This window comes from Echinops telfairi, unplaced genomic scaffold (genome assembly GCF_000313985.2).
Source record: "Echinops telfairi isolate 266 unplaced genomic scaffold, ASM31398v2 ScPeMD7_5592;HRSCAF=6446, whole genome shotgun sequence".
In the NCBI taxonomy this organism is placed as follows: Eukaryota; Metazoa; Chordata; class Mammalia; order Afrosoricida; family Tenrecidae; genus Echinops; species Echinops telfairi.
The window spans coordinates 56,648,183-56,654,182 of record NW_022109491.1 but is presented as its reverse complement, the minus strand read 5'-3'; positions in this window follow the sequence as shown (position 1 = coordinate 56,654,182).

The window sequence follows — 6,000 nt, the reverse complement described above, 5'->3', positions numbered from 1 at the left end:
GAGTCTGATGGGGTGCCAAGCCCTGGCCCCAAAGTCTATTTTTGGTATTCCCTGGGGATTTCGTTGCTCTGCCCCCCTTGCTGTTCTGTTGCATACCCTTAGTGTTTTGCCTCAGTGTGTTGGGGTCAGATTGGGCAAAATCCCCGCACTCTGTCTTCAGTGTTGTCCCCCGTAGCGCTATGGGTCAGTGAGGGATGTGGTGTCTTACGGTGGGGCCTATGGTCCTCTCTGTGCAATGGCTGCTCTGAGCAGGGATGTCATCCTCAGGGTTTGGTGGGCCAGGATGTGTTCCACTCTCTTCTCCTCCCCCTTCATTTGTTCCTGTGTGCTCTGATCACACACATTTCTCTCCCTGAGTGTAGGTTAAGTGCTGTACTCTGATCAAGATGTATTTTTACAAAATATTAAAACCCTTTATTATACAAAAATATAAGAATGTGAAGCCATTGTTTCTGGACATATAACTTCTTTGAGGTCCATAGACTTCTGAAGGAGGTACTTCCATCTCTCTAACCTGTCTCCAAGGAATTCTATGCTCTTTAATTTACATTCCATCAAAATGATCTGATGTTACCAGGGGTGTAAGGGAAGGGAAGGGAAATCACTAACTCGAGGGCAGACATATGTAACTTGCGTGAAGGGGAAAGCAATATACAATAAACGGATGTCAGCACAAAATGGTTAAAGTAAAGCAAGACACTGGGAAGATTGCAAGAATTAAAGCCAACTGTGGCAGTTACATAATTTCATGTCAACCTGAAGCTATATAAAAGTATAGGGGTGGAGTTTAGCCCGTCGTTCAGGTCTCAGCCTGATGACCCCACTTGGAGGTGCTTTCCAGAGATACATTGCTCTTTGGAGGCCAGCCTCTCTTTCTCTCTCTGTCTTCACCTTCCTGCCTGCTGCCTGGGAGGGCTGTGTGAGCCCTGCCATGTTTTCTACCAACTCTGGATTCATATGATCTTACACTCACCAGCCTGAGATCTTCCTGTATTCTGCATCATTGCACGTGACTGTGTGAGTCTGAAGAGGGACGTAAGGACTGGTATCGACTTTCGGACATGAGTTGGACTGGGCTGGATGTTTTCTTGATATGTAATTACTTCTTGATAGAAGGCTCTTTCTTACATGTATATGAGTGTCACTGGATTGGTTTCTCTAGTCAACCCAGGCTAAAACACCTTAGTTCTTCTTACCCAAAGTGGAGATGTTAATAATTCTTCCTGCCTCTCAGCCTAAGTGTTTTTGCCATGGTAAAAAGAGATAATAGGTAAGACTAATTTACAAATCACATTATATATATATATATCTCAAGTATTTTTATTATGAATAAGAATAAATTGATGCAAGAGAACAGCACTGGGGTGGGGGGATGATAACTTTTATCTTGGGGCTTCATCTAGCATTCTGAAGAAGTACTTTAGAGGTGGTCCTTTACTATTGATTAGATAAAGGACTCGAGTTTCAAGTTCAGGTTCAGTCTTGAAGCTACCATTTTGGATGGTGGTGATGATGAAGAAAGTAGGTGAAAGGAGGAGTAGAGGAGATGGAACTTCTTTACCAGAAAGGGCTAATTGCTTTCAATTTCCCTAGACAAGACCTTGGGGATTTAATATTCATTCCATCTCTATTCTAGACATCCCTCTCTCACTCATCCTGCCAGCTGAAGGTGTAGATGGACCCTGAACTACCAAGAGCTCCAAATTAATTCACTTGGGTATATGCAAATTGGTAACACTCATTAAGAAGCCAAGGAGCTTGTTTTTTAAGACTGTGTGGGGGACTGGGGCCTTAGGGCTGGAGAAAGAGGCAGATTAGAATTATTGCTTGGTGAGTTTCTCAAAGCCAAATCAGAACTCTTTGGTTCTAACCTCCCAGCATTCAAGAGAACAAGTTCCCGAGTTATTTACCTGAGGGACATTTATTAAACACTTAACCCAGGGCTGGGTAGGTGGGTGGGGGATCAGAGAGGGTGGCTCAGTGGGAAGAGCAGAGTTAAATATTTCCTCTGAACACTGAGAAATGGACCCTGGCCCAGGGCTATAATTCATGGGCCTTAGATGAGTCTCCAGCTGCTTCAGCTGTCTCCACATCTGGAGGAAGATTGGCAGGGGCTCCATCAGTTGCGCAGCCCGTTGATGATGCGGCTCAGCAGTGTGGTGCTCCCCTGGGCCTTCCAGGCAGCTTCCCAAGACCTGGGACTGTCTACATGGTGTCTGCTTTGCCCATCTCTGTGGCACAATTCCCATGAAGGATAGATTAGGGACATCTGGAGTGTGTAGGGATCTCTGACAAACAATGATAAAGATGTAAAGCACAAAACATGTTACATCCTTACATCTGTTTTCGTGTTGCCATGTAAAACTGATCTAAATCCAAATATTATAAGCCAGTGATTTATAATATCTGACCTTGAGGAACTGGGAGGCTTCTTTCAGTTACTTCCCTCCCTATAAAAATCTAGCCTTGCCCATAAAGCTTGTTCCTGGTGTCTTCTTTCCTACCACTCTATTCTCATGGTTGAGGGACACAGGGGGCTTGATTTTACAGGGAAACAGAAAGAATCCTTGGTCCTGCTGGCAAGGAAAGACATAAGTATTAAAGTCTCCAAACGTAATCCTTGTGGCTGTCTCCTATTGGCCTCGGTGCATCATCCTTTTGGGCTGATCCTTTTGGCCCAGCATCCCTTGCACCCAGTTGGCTCTGCCAAGCAAGCAGTCAACACATGTTCTGGGGACTGTCCTGGAGATGGTATATATATATATATATATATATATATACACACACACACACACACACACACACACATATATTATATATACCCCTGCTTTATATATGACTGTCCTGGAGATGGACATAATATATATATATAATGTCCTGGAGATGGACATTATATATATTGTATTATATACCCCTGCTTTATATATAATATATACCCCTGCTTTGAATGTGTTTCCAGCCCAGTCTGTTTGTAGACTCCTAGCAGGAAAAAGATTGAACATTTGCCTTTCCAAGGGAAAGCAAGCTCAAGCGAATATACATATGTTATATATTGAATACACATATGTCCTAGGATCTGAGGGGAAAGAGCAGCCAGAGTCATGTCTGTGAAATCAAAGGCCTTTCTACATGAGTGAGGGCTATAGATAAGCCTAGAAGCAGTTGGGAAGGCAATTTATGATGGAGAAATGGTTTATAGAGAGCTATACATGCTGACACAGCAGCTTCTAAGTAGAGGAAGCCAAGCTGATTGATTCCGTTCGAGCCAAGTGTTTATGTAAAAAGTGATGATAAAAGCATTCACGAGATGGAGCAGCAGTTAGCTAGGGGTGTTTATACAGGTTCCTTTCTGTCTCTGGATCCTGGCTGCCTGGACTGTGAAATGAGGGTACTGAGCTAGGTAGCTTCCGAGAGGTGTATGGGATGGACAAATAAGGGAGCAGTGTGCCAGGTATCTCAGAGCGCTCCTATGACAGTCTTATCCGCGCTCTGCACAGGTGAAGTTTTCCTCCCAGAGTGTCTTAGACAACAAATCACCAAGCTGAGCTTGGACTCAAGTCGACTGATTCATTCCATCTTGATGGAGGGCGCTGATGTGCTAGGTCTTGTGTCAGGTGTGTCAGGCCCTGGCGACATGGAAGCCAGGCTCTGTACTCATTCTTGTGGGGAAAATACAGTCAGGTGTAAAGATCCAAGTGGACAAAATAGCCTCAGGGAGAGGACAAAGCAAAATAAGAAGGCATCATTTGGAGCTTCTTAGATTGGGTGGTCCTGGAAGGCATCACGGAGTAGGTGACCTTTGAGCTGACACATGAAGGGGACCCTAGTTGATGGAAGGCACAGAAGGCCAAGTTGACAGGGTAGGCTAGGTCTTCGTCATACCATGGGGAGGAGTCACTTTTTATTTCCCACAGATCTTAAGATCATAGAGGATGAGGAACTCTAAGGTTGGTGATTGCAGAATCTGTAGGAAAGGAGGGCTACTGAAGTAACGGGTAAGGCCCCAGGCAGAGCTTGTGAGAGGGTGTTCCTATTCGTTCTGTCCCTTTATTGGGAACACCAGGAAACTTGAGAAGACGGTGATAGTGATCATCTTAGAGGGCAAGTAAAGCTTCATTTTATAAAAAGTAATAGCTGTTAATAATAGTCCCAGTAATAATAAGCACAATTCCCATGAGTCATGTGTGACTTCTGGGACCCCATGTGTTTCAGAGTAGAACTATGCTTCATGGGGTTTGTGACCTTTCACACACCAACCCCCCATATGCATTCTCTCCCTTTCAGTTAGAGAGGAAAAACAGCTATCCCTTATTTATTTGCGTAATCAGGTTCAGCCCTGTGCATCTCAATCAAGGAAGGATCCCAGTGGGATTATGAGTATTTGAGTCATCTTGTTCCAAGGCCCTGAGAAGTTCTTCTAAGAGTGAATCTTTATGGCATAAAGAGCATGGGCAAAAAGTACTCTTTTCTCATGGACCAGCTCGAACTTTCTGGTACTTTCTGCCATTAATGGCAAAGTTAGTGTACATATCTGACCTTGTCAGACTTCCTTATCACCATGAGGCAGGGAATCAGACAAGTCTCCATGAGCCATTCTTCTTTACCTGTTCTGACACCAACCATTCCTCCCACCCCACGCTCCATCTGTGGAGGGTTTGTTGTAATGGCCACACAAAGCTCACAGACAGTACCTAAACTAAGGTTTATTAAGGAAATTAATAGGTTACCACAAGTCAGGAGCAGTGAACGGTAAGGATGTCATCATTGGTCTCCTCAGGCAGCATCCAAGTCTCTCATGGGTTCTCAGCCTGTGTCTCTTGGCCTTTGCCTCCATGGATCTGGAAGACAGCCCGTCTGTCACTCTGCCCTACAGTTCCGTGGTCTTGGGCCATATGAGCAGAGGGTGCCGCACAATCTTGATGCTGCTCCTGCCAGTTTCTGCGCTAGAGTCTCTGACGCATCTGATCTTGGTGGCCTCTGCCACTTCAGACGGAGATCTTGGACATGTGCTTCCAAAACAGTCCTGGGGTTTCTCTGCTTCTGCTTCAAAGATGGCTCATCTTTAGAGCTGGGGGGAGTGGGGTTAGGGTGGGACCAATCTCCTCTACTAGTGTTACATGCACCATTTGCATAGTCTCACCCAATCATTTGGCGGGAGTCACAGAGACTTGCGTAGAAGAGCTCTAATAAGAAATTCCACTACCACATTTCAATGACAGAGGTGTTATTTGAGCAGCACTTTCTCAAGACAATTAAAAAAGATCCTTCCACACCACACCCCTAATGCTTAAAATCATCACACACTTCTCTCTCCAGGTTTCTCCTCTTGTAAACTTTGATTCTAGGAAGACTGTCTAGGTTTTATGAGAGATTGGGAAAATGTTCCTTGCTTGCTGGGGAGAAGAAAGAAGTCTACGGAGAGATAAGAGTATCTCAAGGACCCGAGCTTGAAATGCCAACCTCCACTCACCCAGGGTCTCCCCCAAACTAGAGGAGAACTTATGGCTTGATGGCATCTCCTACCTGGCCCACATTCAGCTTCTTCCTCTGATGTCCTCGCCAATAGTTGGCCTGAAGAACAGATGAGATAAACCCAAGCAGGAAGCACAGCTACTTCTGGTGTCCACTCGCTCTTCCGCCCCTCCCTTTCAGCCTCTGCCGTGCAGTCCTTCAGACGCAGACCCTTCTCTCCATGCCCTTTGCAAGCACTCACCTGTGTGCGCGCCTGCAACCCCACCTAGCAGTGTTCGTAGCTCACTGGTTAAGTACTTGAATGCTAATGAGAAGGTTGGTGTTTCAAACCAAGCAGACATTCAGTGGGAGAAATGAGGCAGTCTGCTGCTGTAAAGATTTACAACCTTGGAGACTCTATGGGGGCAGTTCTACTCTGTCCTATAAGGTCACTATGGGTCCACATCCACTTAATAACACCATTTAAAAAAAAAGTCTAACTCCAAATCAAACCCATTATAATTGAGTTGATTTGGACTCATGGTGACA